The sequence below is a fragment of the Pteropus medius genome, unplaced genomic scaffold (assembly GCF_902729225.1).
Source record: "Pteropus medius unplaced genomic scaffold, Ma_sr-lr_union100, whole genome shotgun sequence".
Classification (NCBI taxonomy): Eukaryota; Metazoa; Chordata; class Mammalia; order Chiroptera; family Pteropodidae; genus Pteropus; species Pteropus medius.
This window is the reverse complement of record NW_024354911.1, coordinates 13,520,653-13,529,958: the sequence shown is the minus strand read 5'-3', so window position 1 is coordinate 13,529,958 and position 9,306 is coordinate 13,520,653. Positions and strand designations below refer to the sequence as shown.

At 32.6% G+C, this 9,306-nt stretch overlaps 1 non-coding gene across 1 annotated transcript; it reads left to right on the top strand.

The window, feature by feature from the left end:
- Positions 1 to 8,921: 8,921 nt before the first annotated feature.
- LOC120597992 (small nucleolar RNA SNORA43) lies at positions 8,922 to 9,055 on the top strand. The gene has a single exon (XR_005651484.1). It is a non-coding gene; the product is annotated as a small nucleolar RNA SNORA43 (small nucleolar RNA).
- Positions 9,056 to 9,306: the final 251 nt, after the last annotated feature.

Below are 9,306 nucleotides of genomic sequence, written 5' to 3'. Positions count from 1 at the left end.
TGCACATCTTAGGGCCTTTAAACCTGTTTCCTTTGCCTGGAAGCTTACTCCACTCCTTCATCTTTTTAGGTATCAGTTTATACATCACCAACCCAGGTACACCTGAATTTACCACATATGTAAATCTGAGACGGCCTAATGTTCTTTATAACAGGGTCCTATTTGTTTTCTCTAGTGTGCTTGTCACAATTTGTAATAAGTGTAATTAACGTTTTTGTTATTATTGTCTCATTCATCTAAGAAATTCTAAATTTCATGATATAAGGACTATGTTTTTATAATCATTTTACCTATAGAACATATAATTATATGTATCTGACACAGAGTTTACTATTTTTAACCTTATCCACAATTGTGGTATTGTTTACTTCATAATTTTTGTTTTTTAAATTCTTTACATAAATTTCAACAATAATTTGGCTATTTTAAAATAATTATTATATCACTCGAATTTACTTAGGCTGTAATGATCTTTTCTATTCATTTGTTTCTACCTACATCTATTTATCTCTCTTGTTTCCTTTTACATATTGTTTTTCTTCATTTCTTAACTGAATCATCACATAAATTTTCTAATATTTGTTTTTCTCTTTGTTTTTACTTATTTCTCTTTTCTAATAAAAGTATTACATTTTTGTAAGAAACAGTTTCTCTATTCTGTCATCTCGGTTTATCCGTTATTGTATACTTTTTTACTGTTTACTTCATTTCCTATGCTTGGACATTTAGTTTCTTAATGCTTATACAGTGCTTAATGTTTGGAAAGAATATACTAGGAGTTTATTCTTACTCTTTGCAGAATATTATTTAATATATATTCTTATAAATACCACTACTCAGAGTAAGATGGTTCAATAACTTTTTACTCCCTAAGTAGAATGGTTCGATAACATTTTATTCTCTAATGTAATGTTATTCATATTATTCTTATCACTGAGCAACTGTTTCAAAAATAATTTGGAATTTACATAATGAAATACATATTTAATAAGCCTGTTTACTAATGCATAATACAAATCTTATATATGTGTTATATGTTATATATGTGTTTTGTATATATATAGCATTGTCTGTGTTTACCTAGTCCACTAGCTGAAAGTATCACGTCTCCTCCTTGAAATCTTGGCCATACGATATTAAGAGGTTTACAAAGTCTGATGGAAATTAAACCTATTTGTAAACAGCAAGCTGAGAGAGTAAATTGGAGTCCATTATTGTCCTTACTGGGGGTGATCTTCCTTATTCTGACATATGGTACCGTATGGTCAACTCAGATCTATAGACACAGTCATCTAGATCCCCCCCTACTCAGGTTGTAGCTATGTCTCATGTTAGTTGTCAAATTTAAAACTGTTGTTAGTTCACCTATGCATATGAGATGGGACAAAAAATGTAACCAAGCACTCTGACTCTGGACAAAAAATGTAACCAAGCACTCTGACTCTAGAAACCATGTGCTTGATGAATAGACAAGACGACCAACCAAATGTAAATCAGTCTACATTCTTTTCCAGATTGCTATAGATCGAGAAAAACCTCAGCTCTGAGCCAGCTCCAGAGAGCAAAGGGTTTATTCATCCAGGGCAATAGATGCCTACTATTTTCACACTTGTATAACTGAGAGGGTCACTGAAGTTATCTTTGCAAGACAATGAAGATTTACTCAAAGTCAACCTTTCCAACTCGTCAACAGAAAAATTAGTAGCACTTTTTATGGGTAACATAACAATGAAACGAATTTAGTTGGAGTCAGTGCACATATAGCTTGACATTTCTCTTCTTAATTTGTTTTTTCTTTATCTTTCAATTAATTAGAAATTATGAATTTAGACAAGTGTGTTTCAATTGTATTACTGAAAAACTCAGAATAGTATAATCTTGTGATGTATATATTTAATACACATACACACCCTTAAAAGCTCTTGTTAAATGTTTCTTCTCAACAAGTGGAGAAAGAGACATTTAGAAGATGTGTTCTAGTGAGGATAGAAGGTTGTAGACAGATGGATAGACAGATAGATGATAGGAAGATAGATAGATGATTAGATAGATATATAGATAGATAGATAGATAGATAGATAGATAGATAGATAGATAAGACAAATAACAGATGGATAGATCTCAAGTGAATTCAAGGTTTTATTTAAGCCCCAAATAATACAATTGGCATTACAAGTCCTCTCTTTAAAGGTATCATTTGTGTTAGACACAGAAATCTATTTGTAAAAATATGTCTATCCTTATGAGATTATAAAGCTGTAAATTGGAAAGAGTCTTGGTCCCTGAATCATCAATCACATGGAGAAAAGTCACATATAGACCAAAAGTTTCAACACTGTTTCCTGGAATGAGATCAAATTCCATTGTTTTAAACTAATTGCATATGTATCGATATATTGTTACATCGGCTAATTACCCTAACTAATCATCCTTAATGTTTTGCTAAATCATTTAAGACTTTAATCTTAATAAACAGACCTGTAAGTTGTTATGGAAAATTGTATCTATTTACTAGGCTATAAAATATACTTATTATAAGAAATGAAATTTTATCCATTAAGCTATAAATAAAATAAATGGTCTTCTAATAAAGATAAAAAGATGTGTGTGGGTGCAAGTAATGTTAAGAGCATTTTACTAACTCTCTACTACTATAGAAAAATTAAAATCACCTATGACAGACCTGTTCCAACACTACTAGGTTTGATATTTCCCCCAATTCAGATGGCCTTAAAATATTTTCCATAAGAATATTTTTCATATGTGTTTTACATCTTTTTAGAGTCTGTAACTTGTACTTTGATTTTGTTTGTGTTGTTTTTTAATCCTGGAGTAGTTGTTATATATGTCCACATCATTTTTCTATGTAATTTCTGTGTGTGCGTGTGTGTGTGTGTGTGCTGTTCTTAGTAAAACCTTTCCTAATCATAATTATACAATATTGTGTGCAGATGTAAATACAAATAGACATACCAAATTAAGCATACATATTCCATTTTGAATTTTAGTTATGTTTGAATTTGGTTTGGTATAAGGTAGAAATCTACTTTTTATACTTTTATATTTTTTCCCAAAGATATAGACAATAACATTAAAGCTTTTTATTTACAAATGTAAATAATCTGACAATTTAATGTTACCATAAATAAATTAATCTATCTATCATCTATCTATCATCTATCTATCTATCTATCTATCTATCTATCTATCTATCTATCATCTATCATCATCTATTATAAACAGATGTTTATTTATGCAGTTGGTTTTGCCTATTTCTCCATAGGTCTCTTGGAAGTCCAGTAACATGTGTGGACCTTAACAAATGATGACTGTTATTAGGGAGAAATTTGGCAAGATAATCAGAGGCTGAAAATTCTGGCCAAGAATTTTGTTTTGAGCACTTGCATACATGCAGCAACCTAAACACACATTATAAGTTTCTGAGACTAGCACTTGGCTTATACTAATTTCTCAGTGAATGTTAGATATAATTATTATATCTAATTTTTGTTTCCTTACAGAAATTCTTGAAGGCAAACTGGAATCTGGATCTCCTCTTTTCCTCTTACCACTGACTAGAACACAAATGTGGCAGTAATCAAGTTCTAAATATTAAGTCAAAGACAACAACCAAGAAGATAAGAATTAAACCACAAAATGGAAGAAGCTTTGTCTCACAATAATTTGGGGGAAGAATCTGTTCTGTAATGCTAGATATCACAAAGAGATGACAGTATTTTAGAATCACTATTATAAAAACTAATAAAAAACTTTGAGTTGGTCCAAAAGAAGGTAACAAGAATACTAAGGCATTTTATGAGAAACTTTTTTTAATAACCGAAGAAAAGGTAATGCTTTTATTTTTTTCTAAGTATATTTCTAGAGATAGAGATGTACTATGTGCCAGTATATATATTATGTATTATATTATATTAAATATGCAGTATTCGGGAGTAGGTAATTTTAATTTTTAAATATCAAAGACAAAGAAAATAGTATAAAATGCAAATGTACAAATTTAAAAATTATTATAAAATGAAAATCTCTGTAACCACAATTCAAGAAATAGGCTACTGTCTCTATCCAGGATACCCTTGTAAGTGTCTTTAAAAATCACAACATTCTTCCATTACTCACATTTAATCATTACACTAACATTTATAGTGTATATTTTCATATTTTTCTTCACAGTTTTTCAATAAATATGTATTCCTAAACATGATGGTTAAGTTCGGCCTGCTTTTTGAATGATAGTCTATGAATTCTTTTATGTCTGTTGTCTTTCATTCAAATTTATGTATTGAGATTCATCTATTTTGTTTATACTATAGTTTGTACCCTGTTTTCTATTATATTGTGATGATGACACCACAGTTAATTACCTTTTAACACTTGTAATTTTAACAGTTTAAGCTATTACAAATGACATTATTACAAACATTCTTGTATGTGTCTCTTAATACGTAATACACACACATTTTTGTGAATATAAACCTTAGCATATTGCTGTTAAGAGTGAAATTTGGTACAAACACCTTGGAAAACAGTTTGGAGTTGTCTATCAAAGTTAGAGTTATACATCTACCTCTCTGAGGAGCTCATCCTATGAATTCCTAAAATCGATTATTTTAATTTTCATCTACAGCACTCTATTTTAAGCTGATAGGTGTTTAAATCTGAATATATTTTATAAGGATTACATTTTTACTACCGCATCCATGCTTTGTGTTATTAACGTCATATTTTAGATCTTTTTGTGCTGTATATCTCCTAACTACTTATTGCTGTCTCAGTTGAGTTTGATTCCTTTTTCTATTAACCTTCATAGTAGCTTTTTAAATGTCAGATTTGTTGTATTTATTGAATATTTGACTTTACTTGTAAGGTTTTTTTTTTTTTTTTTCTTTTCTCATATTTTCTTATTTCTGGTTATTTTTTTTTCATTTTCTGCTTTAAAGAGACCCTTTAATATTTTTTATAAAAGTGGTTTAATGGTGATGAAGTCCTTTGGTTTTTGTTTGTCAGGGAAACTTTTCAATTTTGAATGATATATCTTTGCTGGATAAATTACTCAAGGTTTTAGGTTCTCTTTTTTCAGCACTTTAAAGATGTCCTACCATTACTTTCTGGCCTGTGAAGTTGCTGATGAGTATCCGCTAATAGCCATATAGGGTTTCCTTTGTATGTAACTCATTTTGCTCTTACTTCCTTCACAATTGTCTCTATAACTTTTGCTGTTTTAACTACAATATGTATCGCTGTGGGTTTCTTTGGGTTCATCTTGTTTGGAACTCTCCGTGCTTCCTGGACCTGGATGTCTGTTTCCCTTCTAGGTTAGGGAAGTTTTCAGTCATTATTTCTTTTAATAAAGTTTCTGTTTCTTTCTCTCTCTCTCTTCTCCTTCTGGGATCCCTATAATGTGAATGCTTGAGTGCCTGATGTTATCCCAGATGTTCCTTAAACCATCTTCATTTTGCTTTTTAATTCTTTCTTCATTCAGCTGTTTTCATTGATTGTTTTCTACTAGTCTGTCTGGACTAGGTGACTGATCTATTCTTCTGTGTTAGCTAATCCCTTCTAACATGTTTTTTATTTCAGTTATTGGTTCTTTCCTATATTTGCTAACTCTTTGTTGAAGTTCTCCCTAAGTTCCTCTATTCCACATTCAAGTTTGATGAGGATCCTTATGACTGTTTCTTTTAATTCTTTGTCAGACATATGACTTATTTTTCTTTTTTTCTGGGTATCTTTTTTTTCTTCATTTGAGAGACATTCTCCTTTATTTTCTATGTTTGTTTATACAACTTAGAAAAAAATAGCTGTTTCTTTCAGTCATGTAAAAGTGGGTTTATGTAGAAGTGGACTCTGTGTAGATTACACATGCAAGGTGTTTTGGGCAAGTCAATGGTACTGAGTGGGTGTTTAAGGCATTTGGGGCACTGGCCTACAGAGATAGAGTGGCTCCAGTTGAGAAGGCTGGATACATGTAGTGATACTCCATTGATCCTGTCTGCTCTGGCTTTGTTCTGGCTGAAATGGGCTCAGGTGCTGTGTCCAGGAACACACTGCAGCAATCTTGCAGGCAGGCCAGAGTACCTGGATAGAACACCCCATTCCCATCCCCACCCTACTGAGGTGGAGGGGGTGGTAAACAATGATGCTCACCAGCTCCTTTGACCTCTGAGAGTTCTTGTAGGGTTCCCTCAGCTTTTCAGAGTTCTCTGTTTGGTCTCTTTCTCTTGTGTGTTGTCAGAAGCTATTCATTCAGCATGGTTGTCTCACAGGAGTAATTACTATCTATATACATGTATATTTTTTAGTTGTGTTCATGGAGCTAGTTCAGTGTTTACCTATGCTGTTGCCATCTTAGTTCTAGAATTTCTATTTTTTTTAATCTGTCATGTCACTTTTTATGGATCTTAGATCTCTGCTGGAATTTTTTAGATAGCCTTTTATCTATTTGAAGCTAGTGACATAGTTGTTTTACAGTTTATTTTGCTAATTCTAATATCTGGGGACCTAATGAATACATTTTTGTTATCTGCTATTTCTCTCTTATCATCTATCTTTTTATATTGCCTAATTATCATATATTATCAGGCAAAGATAATATATATTTGTAGAAAGCACAAAATCAGGCTGTGCTGCAGTCTCTGTGACTACTCTGTTTGATCTGTTCTACTTCTACATACATCCTCCCAGATCTCATCCAAACATGGAGTAATTAGGTATAGCCCCTGCTCTTACTAGTACTCAAACTCCATCTTTTGTTTCCTTAGCCCCATAAGGCTTGCAAAACTGTGCTATTATCCCAAGATATCTTTTATAGGTCATCAAACTCTCCCAAGGCAAAAGCAGCCTCAAATGCTATGTTCATCTCTCTGAATTTCCACTTTCTCCTGAACGTTGGCCAAATAATGGTCCTTTGTCTTATTAGCTCTGTGAAGCTTTTATTAAATTTTTATTTCTTTCACTTTTTAAAGGATGTGTGTGTGTATGTGTGTGTGTGTGTGAAGACTGATTATTTAAATAGTTCACTATTACTGGAAGTAAAAGCCAAGTTCACTGGAAGAGAGATCTGTGTATCAGATATCATTAGAGTATAAGTTCTATGACAGCAAGAATTTTGTTTATTTTCTTAACTGCTGTAACCCCATTACCAAAAAATAAGTGCTCAATAAATGTTTGCTAAATTAAAGAATAAAAATTATAAACATATTTAAACTATCTACAATTTAGCAAGAACTTAACATCAATTTTCAATTAATCAATCTGGAGAAAAGCTACTTTGTTCTTAGTTTTGGCTTAAACTCTTAACAAATTAAAGATGTTTAGAAACTAGAATGGGCTTTCTTGTGAAGTCAGTAGCTTACTCATTATTACCAAAAAAGATTTATGTTTTGACAGTTATATTCTTAGGAATCAAGGATGTAGTTTGAAATGTTTATGTTTAAAAGTTTATCAACCTTTGTACAACAGGTACAAAAATATCAGTCTTCAAATCTGGGTAAATGTTAGTTACTATCAATCAAATTACAAGATTTTCAATCATTTATCAAATTAGAAAACCAATCTTACCTTCACAGAGAGAAAAAGAGAAAGTGAAGGAGGAGATTAAAAAATGTCAAATATCAGTGCCATTTTTAAGGTCATTAGAGAATAGAAAATTGTTCTTTTTCTTATATAGTTTATTACAGATATCAGACTGGAAAGGAAGATAAAGAGGCAGGACAGGAACAACAGCTGCCAAGCAGTACTTATGTAATCAATGTCTCTCTGATATGACCATAGCTAAGCACATTATTGTCAAAGGCTTAACAACTTCTTATTCCCTGTCATCAATCTTCTATAACCATTTCAATTAGGAGAATGTAATCCTTTGTTCAATGAAACTTTTATTTACTTCACAAATACTTATTGAGTTTCTCCCACAGTCCAGGCACAGTTCCAAGCACTGAAGATACAATACTCCTGCTCTTATAATCTTTACATTCAAGTGTCCACAAGCAGACTATGAGCATACAAATACATAATCTATCTACACTCCATAGAGCATGCTGGGAAGAACATAAATCAAGATGAAGTGTTAGAGAAGTCAAGGAGGGTACTTTCACTTGGCAGTCCAGAAAAGCCTCTCCTAAGGGATGACATTCAAAGAGAGACTTGAGAGAGGGAACCACGCTAAAATCTAGAGAAGGGACATTTCAGGCAGAGCAGATATATGACGCAAACATCCCAAAGGAGAACAAGCTCTGGAAACAGGCAAAGCCTCCCACACCTGAATCATAAAGGGCAATGGGGCAATCTGTACATGATGAAATTTGATAAATAGGTAGGGGTCACATACAGTTTTGCAAACCATATGGGTTTAGGTTTTATTTCATTTAGAATGTGAAGCAACTAGAGGACTTTGAGTGGGAGAAGGCTCTGAACTGCTTGAAGTTGTCACAAATTCCCTCCAGCTGCTGTATGAAGAATAGGTATGGGCATTGGCAAGATTGGAAGCAGAAAAAGCAAAATTTTTTAGATCCTTCTGATCAATTTCTTCAACTTCAACATATCTCTGAGATGAAATGACATGAAAAACACTAAGGCTTTTCTACTAAAAATCTAAATCAATAAACGTTTTTTACATTTTATCTGCAGTTGTCTAATTTCCTTATTTTCTCTTAGGCTTTAGAGATCACTAATTTAGAGAACATTGTTCTTAACATTTTAAGTAATAATGAATTCTTTTTTCAAAAAATGCACATGCATGTAAAATTCGCAGATCATTTCAAAGTCTTCACAAACAGCCTTAATTCTTTTTATGAAGGATCGATCAACCCCCAAATAAGAAACATCGCTATAAATATCTGCTATAATCTTCTCTTACACTTCTCTCTCTTCCATTTGTTAAAATCAAAATTTGCTGCGCTACAGATGCTGGACCTGCTGGCACCACAGACGCAGCTGCTGTGCTGCACCTGTGACATCGGGGCAAAAAGGAAATGGCTATTTCTACGCTCAGTGCTCAGAACAGTGAGCACCAAAAATGGTTTGTAACCTGACGGTCCTCAGAAAAAAGAATGAATCAGGCAGCAAATAGGAGCTCTGAAGAGCTATACAAGACAAGAACTTTTCATAGGCAGAAGGGAGCAGGAACAAAGGAGGTATGCATGACAAAAAAGCAGATTGGTTATTTGGAGGTTACTTTCCTTATAGGTGATGGCAGGAGATTACCAGACAGATTACTTAACTAATATTGATCAGAGGATTCCTGACTGACTGGTTTAAAATTCCATTTGTAGGAGAAACAAACTGTAG